This window comes from Dermacentor albipictus, unplaced genomic scaffold (genome assembly GCF_038994185.2).
Source record: "Dermacentor albipictus isolate Rhodes 1998 colony unplaced genomic scaffold, USDA_Dalb.pri_finalv2 scaffold_12, whole genome shotgun sequence".
Classification (NCBI taxonomy): Eukaryota; Metazoa; Arthropoda; class Arachnida; order Ixodida; family Ixodidae; genus Dermacentor; species Dermacentor albipictus.
Window position 1 is genome coordinate 8837364 of NW_027225566.1, and position 15508 is coordinate 8852871.

General features: G+C 50.8%; 1 protein-coding gene and 1 pseudogene across 6 annotated transcripts in view; both read left to right on the forward strand.

Annotated features, from left to right (window-relative positions):
• Positions 1-15508, forward strand: part of AspRS-m (aspartyl-tRNA synthetase, mitochondrial) — a 319354-nt gene that overhangs the window by 67958 nt on the left and 235888 nt on the right. The window lies entirely within an intron of this gene.
• On the forward strand, positions 11421-13628 carry LOC139051536 (uncharacterized; annotated as a pseudogene).

Below are 15508 nucleotides of genomic sequence, written 5' to 3' on the forward strand. Positions count from 1 at the left end.
GTGCCGACCGGTAACAGTTGTTGTTGTTGTAGCCTGTGATGCGTGTGGCTCCTACCCACGATGGGGCATTGGCCAAGAAATGGGTGGATTATTCGAAATTATTATGGAGCATAAATTTCCTAATAGCTATTGAAATAGCATTGAATAGCGCAGAATTACCCGTTAAATAAAATCAGAAAGGTCATATTGAATGAGTAATAATTAATTTAATAGTAAAAACAAAAAAAAAAGGAATATAGCAGGGCATCCATTTAGATTCCGTAAGGAATGCTCCGACAGCTAAGCATGCATCCCTGTGGCTGAATCCCAAAATGGATGCTCCGAACGAAAGAAGACCGGGAACACTCTGCGAAATCAACGGCACGCGCTCGTGCCACTGCTCCCGCGTTCGTCGTCGTCTTGCACAGCCGGCTGCATGGCCGTTCATCTTTCCAGCGTTGAATTTCGCTTCACTTCTGTCGTCGTAATGGGGAGGCCGCGTTTACAGGGGTATGAGCCATTGCTTAGGGTACTTTTTTCTGGTTGCACGCTGATGAGCAAGAATCTCCCGGGCATTCGTTGGATTGGGGTCATTGCAGTGGCTACCTGGGACCGTCCCAGTCGAGTCGGCCCGGTTAATAATACCTCGGGCTAGCGAATCGGCCAGTTCGTTGCCCTCAAGGCCTGTATGACCTGGACACCATAGGATCCGGTGATGGGTGAATTTCGTCGGTATTATTGAGTGACATGTTTTGGTCACGTGGCCCTTGAGAAAAAGGCGACATGCTTCTTGTGAATCTGTTATTATGGTGACGCTCTTTTGCGTGCGTTCCACGTGAGCGAGGGCCATTGCCACGGTGAAAGTTTCGGCAGCCGCGGGAGTACCTGCCCTAACGGAAGCCGTAAATTGTTGCTTTGCTTTCGTGTCGACGCTTGCCACTGCGTACCTCCTGATGTTCATTTGGGCATCACTGGCGGTCGAGTGCACGTTCGAATACGCGGCTGCATCTGTGTATATTGTGTTGTATGTGGGATTATTTTCATACATTGTCCTAATATGTTGTACACGTGCTTTTCGCCTTGCTTTATTGTATTCAGGGTGCATGTTTTTGGGTATGGGTGCCACTGTTATTCGAGCTCGTGTGGAGGTTGGTAGTGGCAATAACTGTTCGCTGATAAATTGTGGGTGTTGGGAAATACGTACCCTTGTCAGTAGGGCCCGTCCTGCGTGAGAGTAGCTCAAGCGTTCCCTCTGGGAGATTAGTGTGGCTTGTTTTAGTTCTTCGAATGTGTTGTGTACTCCTAAGGCTAGCAGGCGATCTGTGGGCGTCCCCTTGGGTAGTCCGAGGGCCGCTTTATATGCTGATCTTATTATGTTGACCTGCCTTTCCTCCTCGCGACAAAGGAAGTGGTAGGGCAGAGGCCGTACGCGACTCGGCTTATTACTAGTGCTTGGACGAGCCTCAGCGTGCCGTGTTCTTGCATGCCCACTTTCCTATAAGTTACACGACGGATCATTTGCGCAATGTTATTTGCGGTGGTTTTCAATGTTTTGATAGTATGGGATGCGTTTCCGCTACTTTGGAGCCAGAAACCCATGATACGCATCGCCTTAACTTCTTGGACCGCGTGTCCTTCCACTACGATGTTGACAGGTCCGTTGGATATGTAGCCCCTCGAGTGTACCCGAATGACCTGTGATTTTTTGGGGGCACATTCGAGGCCACTACTCCTCGAGAATTTGTCTACTTCCTCGGCTGCTTGTTGTAGCACTTGTTCTTTGTGTCCCAGAGAGCCCCCTGCTGCCCATAGCGTTATGTCGTCTGCGTACAGTGTGCAACCCAAATCGGGGATTTGGTCCAGCTGTCGTGCCAGGCGACACATCGCTATATTGTCACCTGGTCGTGACGTCAAAGAACACAGTAGAAATACTGTGAAACACAAAACTCACTTTTATTGGGCGAACCTGTGCCCACAAAAGAGGCTGCACTTATAGCACAACGATAGCGGCGAACACGGTCGGCGATCGTCGAAAATCTGATCAGCGGGTGAAGCGCGTCGGCTTTTATACAGCTGTCATCGAATGTTCCAGATTAATCGTTGGGAACCGCATGCCTTCTACAAAGTTCTACACCATTCATGTCAAGCGATGAAATCAGATAACACAAGGTTCAGCGACAACAGACAGCGGATAGAAGCATCGATAACTTTCCAGAAACTTCTTTTACATGTAGGCGCGTCCTGCGCTGCACGATAACATTTGTTAGGCGGCCAAATGTTGTCGCCCGATAAAGATAAGTATACGTGTCATTACCCCCCTCTTAAAAAAAAAGCATCGACCCGATGCTGCAAACAAACGAAAGTAATAAATAAGCACTCGTAGCAAAGAAAACAACAAAATAAGGGAAGTTCGTTAGCGTCCGTAAAACGGTTTAAGACGCACCACGCGGACCACTTCAGGTCGTGCGCGGCGCCGCTGTGAATGCGAAATGCCGTCTGGCACGACCTCATAGTCCAGTGCGCCAATACGTCGGATGACCTTGTAGGGTCCGAAATAGCGTCGCAGTAGTTTCTCACTCAGTCCTCGTCGGCGTATCGGGGTCCATACCCAAACACGGTCGCCGGGCTGGTACTCGATGAAGCGTCGTCGGAGGTTGTAGTGTCGGCTGTCGGTACGCTGCTGGTTTTTGATCCGTAGGCGGGCGAGTTGTCGGGCTTCGGCGCGCTGGAGGTAGGTAGCGACGTCAAGATTCTCTTCGTCAGTGACGTGCGGCAACATGGCGTCGAGCGTCGTCGTCGGGTTCCTGCCGTAAACCAACTTGAACGGCGTGATCTGTGTTGTTTCTTGCACCGCCGTGTTGTAAGCGAATGTTACGTACGGCAGGACGGCATCCCATGTCTTGTGTTCGACGTCGACGTACATCGCTAGCATGTTGGCGAGGGTCTTATTCAGCCGCTCCGTAAGACCATTCGTCTGCGGGTGGTAGGCCGTTGTCCTCCTGTGCCTTGTCTGACTATAGTTCAGAATCGCTTGAGTGAGCTCCGCTGTAAAGGCCGTTCCTCTGTCGGTGATGAGGACTTCTGGGGCGCCATGTCGCAGCAGGATGTTTTCGACAAAAAATTCCGCCACTTCGGCTGCGCTACCTTTCGGCAGTGCTTTAGTTTCAGCGAAGCGGGTGAGGTAGTCCGTCGCCACGACGATCCACTTATTTCCGGTTGTTGACGTCGGAAAGGGTCCCAGCAAGTCCATCCCGATCTGCTGGAATGGTCGGCAAGGAGGCTCGATTGGCTGTAGTAATCCGGCTGGCCTTGTCGGCGGTGTCTTGCGTCGCTGACAGTCTCGGCATGTTCTGACATAACGGGCGACGTCGGCGGTCAGGTGCGGCCACTAATACTTTTCTTGTATCCTCGATAGTGTCCGGGAAAAACCGAGGTGTCCAGCGGTCGGATCGTCATGTAGGGCGGGCAATACTTCTGGACGAAGTCCTGACGGGACAACAAGAAGGTAGTTGGCGCGGACTGGTGAGAAGTTCTTCTTCACGAGTAGATTGTTTTGAAGCGTGAAGGAAGATAATCCGCGCTTAAATGCCCTAGGGACAACGCCGGTGTGCCCTTCCAAATATGCGACGAGGCCTTTTAGCTCCGCGTCTGCCCGTTGCTGTGCAGCGAAGTCTTCCGCGCTTATCATTCCAAGGAAGGCGTCGTCATTCTCGTCGTCTTGCGGCGGCGGGTCAATGGGGGCGCGTGATAGGCAATCGGCATCGGAGTGTTTTCGTCCGGACTAGTAGGTGACAGTGATGTCGTATTCTTGTAGTCTGAGGCTCCACCGCGCTAGTCGTCCAGAAGGATCCTTTATATTCGCTAGCCAACACAACGCGTGATGGTCACTGACGACTTTGAATGGCCTGCCATAAAGATAAGGGCGAAATTTAGATGTAGCCCAAACGATGGCGAGGCATTCCTTTTCGGTCGTAGAATAGTTGCCTTCCGCTTTTGACAGCGACTGGCTAGCGTAAGCTATCACCTGTTCGACTCCGTTTCTCCTCTGGACTAGAACGGCACCGAGGCCTAGACTACTGACGTCAGTATGGACTTCTGTATCGGCGTACTCGTCGAAGTGCGCAAGTACCGGCGGCGACTGCATGCGTCGTTTGAGTTCTTGAAATGCATCGGCCTGCGGCGTTTCCCATTTGAACTCGACGTCACATTTAGTTAGCTGTGTCAGCGGCTCAGCGATACGTGAAAAATCCTTGACAAATCGCCTGTAGTAGGCACACATGCCAAGAAATCTACGCACTGCCTTCTTGTCGATGGGCTGCGGGAATTTTGCAATGGCAGCTGTCTTTTGCGGGTCGGGGCGAACTCCAGACTTGCTGATGACATGGCCTAGGAACAGAAGCTCATCGTAAGCGAAGTGGCACTTTTCTGGCTTCAGAGTGAGCCCTGATGACTTGATGGCCTCTAGTACTGTCGCAAGCCGCCTAAGGTGATCGTCGAAATTTTCGGCGAAGACGACGACGTCATCCAAGTAAACAAGGCAGGTCTGCCACTTCAATCCTGCTAACACCGTGTCCATGACGTGCTGGAAAGTTGCAGGCGCCGAGCAGAGTCCGAATGGCATGACCTTGAACTCGTAGAGGCCGTCTGGCGTGATGAAGGCGGTCTTTTCGCGATCTCTCTCGTCGACTTCTATTTGCCAGTAGCCAGACTTGAGATCCATCGACGAGAAGTATTTTGCGTTGCAGAGCCGATCTAATGCGTCGTCTATCCGTGGTAGGGGGTATACATCTTTCTTCGTGATTTTGTTCAATCGACGATAATCGACGCAGAAACGTAGGGTTCCGTCCTTTTTCTTCACTAAAACAACTGGAGACGCCCACGGGCTTTTCGACGGCTGGATGATGTCGTCGCGCAGCATTTCGTCGACTTGGTGTCTTATAGCTTCGCGTTCTCGCGTCGAAACTCGGTAAGGGCTCTGGCGGAGTGGTCGAGCGCACTCTTCGGTTATTATGCGATGCTTTGCGACTGGGGTTTGTCGAATCCTCGATGACGTCGAAAAGCAGTCTTTGTATCGTCGAAGCAGACTTCTGAGCTGTTGCTTCTGAATCACGGGGAGACTTGGATTTATGTCGAAGTTTGGCTCGGGAACTACGGTCGTCGGGGTAGATGCGACAGAATCCGAGAGGACAAACGCATCGCTGGTTCCCTGAATTTCCTCGATGTATGCGATCGTCGTGCCCTTGTTGATGTGCTTGAACTCCTGGCTGAAGTATGTCAGCAACACCTTCGTGTTTCCTCCGTGCAGTCGAGCGATCCCTCTTGCGACGCAAATTTCACGGTCGAGCAGTAGACGTTGGTCGCCTTCGATGACGCCTTCTACGTCAGCGGGTGTTTCGGTGCCAACCGAAATGACAATGCTGGAGCGAGGCGGGATGCTCACTTGATCTTCGAGCACCCTCAAGGCGTGGTGACTACGATGGCTCTCCGGCGTTATCGCTTGATGTTCCGACAGCGTTATTGACTTCGACTTCAGGTCGATGATTGCGCCGTGTTGGTTCAGGAAGTCCATGCCGGGAATGACGTCTCGTGAACACTGTTGGAGAATAACGAAGGTGGCGGGGTAAGTCCGGTCATTAACGGTAATTCTTGCCGTGCAGACTCCAGTTGGCGTAATGAGGTGTCCTCCAGCGGTTCGAATTTGAGGGCCTTCCCATGCAGTTTTAACTTTCTTCAAATGGGCGGCGATGTGTCCACTCATTACGGAGTAATCAGCCCCTGTGTCTACTAAGGCGGTAACTGCGTGGCCGTCGAGAAGCACGTCGAGGTCGGTGGTCCTTTGTCTGGCGTTGCAGTTAGGTCTTGGCGTCGGATCACGGCTGCGTCGTGTTAAACTGAAGCTGGAACGTCGCGCCATCAGGTTGTCTTTCGTCGTCGTATTCTTTACTTCCACACTTCGTCGGGACGGCGGCGTGTCGTTATATCGTCGAGATAGTTTCGTCGGCGGCGGAGGATCTTCGTCATTTCGACGAACAGCAACCGCACCTCCATCGGTTGCTGCCTTTAGTTTTCCGGATATGGGCTCGCTGACCGGCCCCGGGCTGGGCCAGTGTATGGTCGGCGCTGTGGCGACAGGTAGCGGCCTGGTGATGGCGAACGCGACGGTCGTCGAGAGCTCCACTGAGTAGCGGCGAGGTAGTCGGCAATATCGCGAGGGCGTTCACCTTGCTGCGGGCGCGGAGCGTTGACGGCGAAACCTCGCAGTCCCATGTCGCGGTATGGGCATCGGCGAAACACATGGCCAGCTTCTCCGCAGTGATAGCAGAGCGGGCGGTGGTCGAGGGCTCGCCAAATGTCCGTCTTTCTCGGGTAGCTGCGCTGGGTGATGGGCGGGCGTGATGGCGGCGGCGGCGGTGGTCGACGGAATTGCGGCGTTGCAGGGCCCTGGCGCGGTCGTGGAGGGGGATCCTTACGGCGGGCGTCGGCGGCGTAGGTCATCGCTTCTGGCTGGGGCTGCGATCATTGTGGTTGTAACTCGGGAACTCCGAGCGATCGCTGAACTTCTTCTTTGACAATTTCGGCGACTGTGGCCACTTGAGGTTGCGATGAAGGGAAGATCCTTTGAAGCTCCTCTCGTACGACTGCCCTGATGGTCTCGCGCTGGTCGGCGGCGGCCAGTGACTGAACTCCGGCGTAGTTTGTCGAGCTCGTGCGGCGGTTGAATTGCCGGTTTCGCATTTCGAGTGTCTTCTCAATGCTCGTGGCCTCGTGAAGGAACTCTTCTACGGTCGTCGGTGGGCTTCGTATCATTGCGCCGAAAAGTTCCTCCTTTACACCACGCATCAGCAGGCGGACTTTCTTCTCCTCGGACATTTCCGGGTCGGCGTGGCGGAACAGACGGCTCATTTCCTCAGTGAAGATCGCAACCGTCTCATTCGGCAGCTGCGCTCTGGTCTCCAGTAGAGCTTGGGCTCGCTCTTTTCGCACGACGCTTGTAAATGTTTGCAGGAAGCCGCTACGGAAAAGTTCCCAGGTCGTTAAGGTGGCTTCTCGGTTCTCGAACCACGTCCTGGCCGCGTCTTCCAATGCGAAGAAGACATACCGCAGTTTGTCGTCGCTGCTCCAGTTGTTAAACGTAGCGACCCTCTCGTACGTCTCAAGCCAGCTTTCTGGGTCCTCGAAAGTTGAACCGCGGAACGTCGGAGGCTCCCTGGGCTGCTGCAGCACGACGGGGGACGTTGGGGCTGCTATTGGGGTGGACTTGGTGGAAATCTTCCTGCTCGTCTCAGGTAGAAGTCCGTGCTCTGGGGGAAGTTCTTGCAGTCGGCGGCTAGCACGCTGGTCTTGGGCGACGTTGGTTTTATCGTCAGGCTTCGGGCTTGGATCGCGGCTTTGCGGGGGCGTTCGGTACATGAACGCAAAGCACCTCCACCAGATGTTACGTGGTCGTGACGTCAAAGAACACAGTAGAAATACTGTGAAACACAAAACTCACTTTTATTGGGCGAACCTGTGCCCACAAAAGAGGCTACACTTATAGCACAACGATAGCGGCGAACACGGTCGGCGATCGTCGAAAATCTGATCAGCGGGTCAAGCGCGTCGGCTTTTATACAGCAGTCATCGAATGTTCCAGATTAATCGTTGGGAACCGCATGCCTTCTACAAAGTTCTACACCATTCGTGTCAAGCGATGAAATCAGATAACACAAGGTTCGGCGACAACAGACAGCGGATAGAAGCATCGATAACTTTCCAGAAACTTCTTTTACATGTAGGCGCGTCCTGCGCTGCACGATAACATTTGTTAGGCGGCCAAACGTGGTCGCCCGATAAAGATAAGTATACGTGTCAATATTGAACAGCAAAGGTGAGATTATTGCCCCTTGGGGTGTTCCTCCACTGGGCATATTGAACTTTTGGGAAGCGAGTTGACCGATTCCTATCGTGGCGGTGCGGTTGGCGAGAAAAGCCCGCACGTAGTTGTACGTTCGTTCTCCACATCCCGTGAATTCGAGTTCCTCCAATATTGTTTTGTGCGAAACATTATCAAATGCTCCCTTGAGGTCTAGTGCGAGCACTAGTCTTTCCTCTCCGCGGGCAATGAGTCCTGGGAGAAGATGTTTGGTGGCCGACTCACGGGGCTTAGAAGTCGTCGGCCAGTGAACTGACGCAGCGGCCATTGTCTGCGGAGTAAACACTGGGATGAAGAGGAGCCTGCTCAGGGCAAGACCCATGCCTGTGAAAACCTTCTCACCTCGGTGTGGTGAGTGAAACCTGTGCCGAAGTGAGTGTGTAAGCCTCCCCCCTCAAAGGAGGGTCGACAATGATGACTTTGAACGCTCTGTTTGGTCGAACAGTCGTTTTCCCTCACCTAAGGATCTCGGGAGGACAGAGTGTACTTAAGGAGCCGTTGGCGGCTCCTCAGTGTGCATTTCTCTTTCAGTCATGTTAGACTGATGAACTGTAATGTTCTCATGTAGATACTGTAAATAAATCCCATATTCCTCGTTCTGGATGAGAACAAGTCTCTCCCTTCAACAACATCCTCAGCGTGGATAAGTTTAACGACGGCATGGGCCAGCTACCATCTATTTCATGCTTGACCCCAACCATGACAGCCTCAATAAATATTTAAAAAGAATCAAGCAAAACTATGCAATAAACCGCCCCGCGACCTGCAGAGAAGCTTCAATGTACACACCTTTCAACAAGACCACATGTCAAGGCTATGTAGTTATCCATTGGGTTCTGAACTGTGGCACAACATCTTGCTGTGCAAGAATCTGTGCTTGCACATTACGTAGCCTTGGCTCTGCCGCCCAGAACTACTGAAACAGAGTATATTGTTCAAGATGGCTGACATGCGTTGCGTGCATCTTCAGCAGGCCGACAGCTTTTTACTTCATTGGGAGAGATTTCAGACCGTCATCCACTTAGAGTCCTTTCAACAAAGTGTCTGACGTCCGTGCCAAATTTTTCCTCTCCTTCTGTGCTCTCTGAAGGCGATAGTTGCAACAGCTGAAGATTGACTATTTCCAAAGACATGAACCATCATTCGGTACTCCCTAACTTTCTCATTAATGTTGTAGTTGCAGAACCACAGGAATCTCGGCAAATTCCTGTGATCTTCACGCACAATAAAGCAATAAAACATCGGCTGAATATCCACCATCACTGCGACAGGTTCCTTTCTAAAACAAATGAGTATGCCCAACAGATGGTTCATCAGATCCCGTCCAGTGAGCTGGACATTGTTTAGTGAAATGCCCTCGTACTGTGCAATAGGTAAAACACGACCCTAGTTTACCAGGCTTCCATTGATGGTGCTCACTGAATATGGGGAGATACTAGCATTCTTGTTCTTCTTGAAGGGGTGGAGGTTCTTCTGCGTGGCTATACTTCAATAGTTGCTCCACGAAGTCAACAAACTGTTGCTTTGCTTCTGGCTTCTCTCGAGGATACGTTTCAGTGAGGTGAGACGAGTGAGGTGGGCCATTCTTGTGTTATTGAGAAGCCACGGCCTCAGAGTGCAGAAGGGGAGGGGGCCCACCTAAATGCCATTTTTTTTTTGCAGAACTCATTGTCCACGATATTCAAAAATTTCTTGTTCTCCCCAGAAAGAAAAGGCTTGTTGTCGTCCTTAATCGTCTGGAATAATGCGTTTGTGACATCAGCATAGCTACCTTGTACAGCTGTCCACAGGAGAGGCTTGAACTGCTGGGTGCATTCTGTCATACCAGAGAGGCTTTCCTTGACGACAAAATGACTTTGGCAGGACAAGGTTATAGGAAAGAAGCCCTGCCATTCTCAAGCACATTCAGTGGCAGTTTTCTTTGCAATCAGTTCTTGGTGTGTAACTAATGGCTTCTAGAAGGGTAGTTTTAACATTCTAAGCTGGCTTAATAGCAGTGGAGATCAGTAAGCAGACAGCTGCTATTCTATTTTTGAGGCTTTGGTGGAACAGCAGCACCAATTGTGCAAAATTGCGTCAAGAGCAATCTTCTGCACCATCCTACTCAAAACAGTGTTTTAGTGGAATTAGTGGAACTAATTTGGTGTTGCTTTTTAATGTCCTTTTAAAGGAGTACTGGCACGAAAATGTTGTCTTCTTTTTTCTGTTGCTTTCTTTTTTCATAGCTGTTGACTACTTAATTATGACTTGAAGCTTTGATTCTTTGAGAGTGCCACAGATTATTACACAGCCTTTTATATGACTTGTTCAAAACACTCTTATGTGTAACACAGCTTCGGATGTGAGGAGGGGGAATATTCAGATCACGAGAAGTGGCGGTGGTGGTGACATGGTATCTCAAACAACACGAGAGCATGCCAGTGAGCCTGGTGCAGTGGTTGAAGGCTATAAAACGACTGTGTTGCTGAAATCTGCCGAAGTGGCCTTTCCGGTAGACCAGTTTCAGCGTGTTGAGAGTGCAGGTACAGTGGCCCATTAAGGGCTATGTACTACTTTTACAGGCATGCCTTACTACAGCCATGGCGTAGGGAAACTCATCATGATATCGGTTAGAGGGACACCGGCCACATGGCAGCACAGCAGTGCCGTCATCATCATCATCATCATTGGAGCGGTGCTCATAATTCTGGGCTACACGCAGCGAGCCTGGCTTGGGGAGCGGCGATCAGGGGGCTGGGTTTCGGGCTCAGCTGGTCTGCGCTTTGGACAGTAAAAGTTGTCTTTTACATGTCTCCCGCACTCTGCGTCGCTTCTGAGAGCCTCAGCTGGCCACTGGCTCTGAAGCCATGGCCTTGAGCACACATTTGGCGCCCGTAACGTGGAGCCAGGTGGTGGTCCTCAGAGATTGGTATCAGGGCTTCTGGTTTGTTAGCTGGTGTCCTTGGCATTTTGCCGGCAGTGGTTGTGGTATCTTTTGTGGTTGGGTTACCACGTCCAGGGTGCGCACAGGTCCTTGTAAACCTTGAAAACCCTTGAATTTGAATATTTGGTTTTCAAGGCCCTTGAATATCCTGGACTTTTTGCTGCTCCTTGAAAATCCTTGAATTCCTAGCGTAGTACATGCAAATGACTATTAATAAAAAACGCAGTTAAAATATTTGTATTTTCAGTACCGTGTTTCAATATGTGCGTTTCAGGCGTAAAAAATCAGTGTGTGCTAATATAGCCAATATTGCGCGATGGTTAGTCACACTGGAGCCACTCGGCTCTGAAGCCAACTTGAGCCGATTCAATCCAATCTGATCTTGGCGCTTTGTTATGGTGGTTGACGGCATTGCATTCTGCCATCGCTTCTGCACCCGACTTGTTGCGGCTGAAACATCTGAATACAAAGCAAATGCCTGGGAAAAGCAAATTTCAAGGCGCGTGGCTTCACAACAAGGCTTACAAAGACTGGATTGCACTAGATTCGACGAGTGAGCACCGTGCAAGATGCAGGCCTTGCGGAAAGACCTTCGATATCACCAACATGGGCGAGTCGGCGTTAAAGAGCCACATGAAGAGTGCTAAGCATGCTGGCGTCATGGAGATTGCAGCCAACAGTTCGGTGCGAAGGTACTTAGTTCCAAGTACGGGGAAACAGTCAGCCGTCCCACCTCCTTCGCAATCGGGAAATCTAGACGATGCTTGCAAGGCACACGAGCTGGTCACGAACGCGGAGATTCTGTGGACTTTGAAAGTTGTCACATCACATTTCTCCTATCGGTCGTCGTCGGAAGCAGGCCAGCTATTCCAGCGTATGTTCCCGGACAGTGGCGTGGCCAAAGCATTTTCTTGCGGAGAGAAAAAATGTGCCTATGTGACGTGCCATGGTCTGAGGCCCTTCTTTTTATCTGCTCTGCAACGGGATATAAAAGATTGCGATTACTACGTGGTACTCTTCGACGAGTCCACAAACGACTATCTCCAGCGGGAACAATTGGATGTTCACATCCGGTTTGGATGTTCACAACAAACCGGATGTTGAACATCCAACATCCGGTTTGGATGTTGGATGTTCAATTGGATGTTCACGAGGTACTATACCTCAGTGTTTATGGGGCACTCAACATCCGAAGACATCCAAGGAACGCTGCTGACTGCGCTCGAGCCTTTCCCTCTTGAGAAAATTCTTCAGATTTCAATGGATGGTCCCAATGTCAACCTGAAGTTACTCAAGAATTTCCAAGAGCACCTGCATCAAACATACCAAGTTCAATGTCTGGACATTGGGACTTGTGGCCTCCACACCATGCACAATGCCTACAGGGCGGGTGTTACAGCAAGTGGGGACTTGACTGTCTGCTCTCCAGTCTGAGTGCGCTTTTCCATGGTTCTCCTGTAAGAAGGGAGGACTTCTCAGCAGTTACCGGTCAGGATACTTTTCCCCTGAACTTTGTTGCCCACCGGTGGTTGGAGAATGTGCCTGTGATAGAGAGAGCCTTGCTCTTGTGGTGTGACATTAAGAAGTTTATTGCAGCTGCAAGGAAGAAGGAAGTAAGCCCCCCAAAGTGTGGATCATTTCACAACTTGTGTGAGTTTGCCAGTGATGACCTACTGCTAGCAAAGCTTCAATTTGCACTGGGTGTGGCCATGAGCCTCAAGCCATTCCTCACTGAGTACCAAACGGATCAGCCCATGGTGTTCTTTCTTGCAAGGGACTTGGAAACTGTGGTCAGGAAGCTACTGACGAAGTTTCTGAAGTGCTCGGTCTTGTCTTCAGCAAAAGGAGCCACTGGTCTGCTGATGGTGGACATTGAAAGCACGGAGAACCACACTCCACTTGAAAAGGTGGATGTAGGCCATGCCGCTGAACAGACTGTCAGGAAAACTAAAGCAAGCCAAAAGGACGTGTTCCAGTTCCGCATGGAATGCAAACGCTTCTTGGTCAGTGTGACAAAGAAGGTGCTTGAGAGAAGTCCACTGAGATTCCCAATCGTGAGGAGTTTGTCCTCTCTGGACCCACGGCAAATGTGTACTAAACCAGATGAGTGCCTGGCCGGCTTCAGAAGAGTGTTGGATGCGCTCATTACAGCGGGCAGAATGTCTGAGCACCAAAGAGACACTGTACTAGGGGAGTACACCGAGTTCCTGCAGGAAGAGATGCATAACCTGCGAATGTTTGAGAAGAACGTAAACAGGTTGGACGAGTTCTTGACTGAGCTGATGCAGTTTAATTCATCATGTGGGGAACTGTGGAAGGTTGTCAAACTTTTGCTCGTGCTCAGCCATGGACAGGCCACTGTGGAGCGAGGGTTTAGTGTGAACCGCCAGGTTGCTGTAGAAAACCTGAAGGACCTATCGTACATTTCGCAACGTATTGTGTGCGATGCTGTGGACAAGGCAGGGGGCGTCCTTAACGTCCCTATTACAAAAGAGCTAAGGACTGCTGTATCAGCTGCCCGGCAGCAGTATGCTGCATATCTGGAAGCAGAAAAAAAGAAGCAATGTGATGATGTAAGGGAATCAAAGAGGCGCTGCATTGACGAAGAGATTGACGCAATGAAAAAAAAAGAAACTCGAGGCACCAATAGCTGACCTCCAGGCTTCAGCGGATACCTATGCCGAAAAGGCAGAAGCAGCAAATGATCTGAAGTATGTGGTCAGATCAAATAGTCTGAGGAAGGCTGCACGAAGCAAGACTGAGGAACTGTGTAGCCTCAACCAGAAGTTTCAGGAAAAGCGGCAGCTCCCCTGAAGTTGCCATTAGCACTTTTGCAGAATGGATTGCTGTTCGACATTGGTGCAGTGCACTGCAGTGTGTTTTTCAAGACGGAACATATATTATGTTGGTTTAGTGCAATACAATCTGTTCCTTGAAATGTTTTTCTTCGACTTTGTTCAGTAATATTATGTTGGTTTAGTGCAATACAAGCTGTTCCTTTGAAATGTTTTTTTTTTCGACTTTCTTCAGTAATATTATGTTGGTTTAGTGCAGTACAAGCTGTTCCTTGAAATAATTCTTTTTCGAATTTGTTCAGTAATATTATCTTGGTTTAGTGCAATATAAGCTGTTCCTTTAAGTGCTTTTCTTTTTCAACTTTGTTCAGTAAAATTTGTACCTGATATTGAAAACTGCTGCATGTAGCATTGTGTCGAGTCCTTGAAAATACTCCCACTGAGCCTTGAAATTCCTTGAATATCCTTGAATTTTCCCCTTTTGAGTCTGTACGAACCCTGCACGTCTTGTGCGGCGTTACTCGTGTGCTTACATCTTTTGCATCTTGTTTGCCTGGTCTGTTTTCTCAGTTTTTCATGGAGGCGCGCTCTTCGGCATGTAAAGCAGCTTCGGAAGACCAACAGCAACCTGGAGCCTCGACTGTTGCGGGAGCTGGAGTCAGTGAAGCCGGCGAGCGATGCGATGCGATGGCCTCGTCGCCTCTGGGCCAGATCGTTGCGTTGTGACAGATGTTAACCGCTCAGCTCGAGAACATGGCCACTGCCCCGCGCATGGGCCACGAGTGTGTGCATACTGTGGCACTGACAAAGCTGATGTTGTACATTCGACATTTAGTGACCATGACGCCGGGGAATCTGTCACTGATTTGCTGGATGATTTGGCCCTTTGCAGGATGGTTTCGGGTGTTTCGGAGCTTGACTTGCTTGAACGGGTACTACCTGTTGCTCTTCGAGGTACCGCAGCACAGTGGCTGCACCTGCAGCCTCCGTTTTTTTCCTGGGACCAATTCGTCATGACGTTCCGAGTGGAGTTTCTGCCGATAGACTACGACTACTGCATCCGGTGAGATGGAAGCCCGAACGCAACACCCAGATGAGGGTCTGCGAGGATATGTTCGGGCCATGCAGAAACTCATTCGTTGCGCTGATTTCAGCGCCGCAGAGTCCGTTAAGGCCGTGCATGTTTTGTGAAGGTGCCACCCTTGCTTCAGGCCATATCTCTCTGGCCGTTCATTTTTCTGCCTTGAGGAACTTGCGGGCTTCACCCGGCAAATCACGGAGACGCTCTTTTGGGAGCAACACTACGCTCTGCCACCACCTGCCGACATTGCTATCGAGCCAGCCTGTGCCTGGAGAGAGACAAGTACTGGGCAGTACCGTCGTACAGTCCCCAGCCATGAACTTTCGTGGTGGGCCAGGATAAAGAACTTGGTTCTCTTGGCCCCATTAGCGGAAACTCTCTGCGGTGGCGGGGGCCCTGCACGACCAGGGATGCCTGTTACGACTTCCCCCCCGCCACCACCCCGGTCCACTCCCTCAGACCGACAATGAAATCCTCTGAACATCGGAGGTCCCTCTCGTGCCGCTTATAGGCAGCAGGCACCAAGAGGGTACAGGGACGATACATACCACGCTGGCTCATGCTACAGTTGTGGTCAGCGTGGTCACTACTGGCATGAATGTCCAATGATGCCCTCCACTCAACGTGTTTCCACCCAGGGAAACAGCTACGACCCGCGGGGGTAACGAGCTCCGCAACACTGCCCAAGGCCATAACTACGGAAGGTGAGCAAAGTGATCTTCTGTCTGTTTGCGGCAGAGAGCACACCAGCTCTGCTAGCTCTTGTCCTGTACCATATATCAGGGTGCATGTCTTAGGCACGGACATATCCGCCCTTC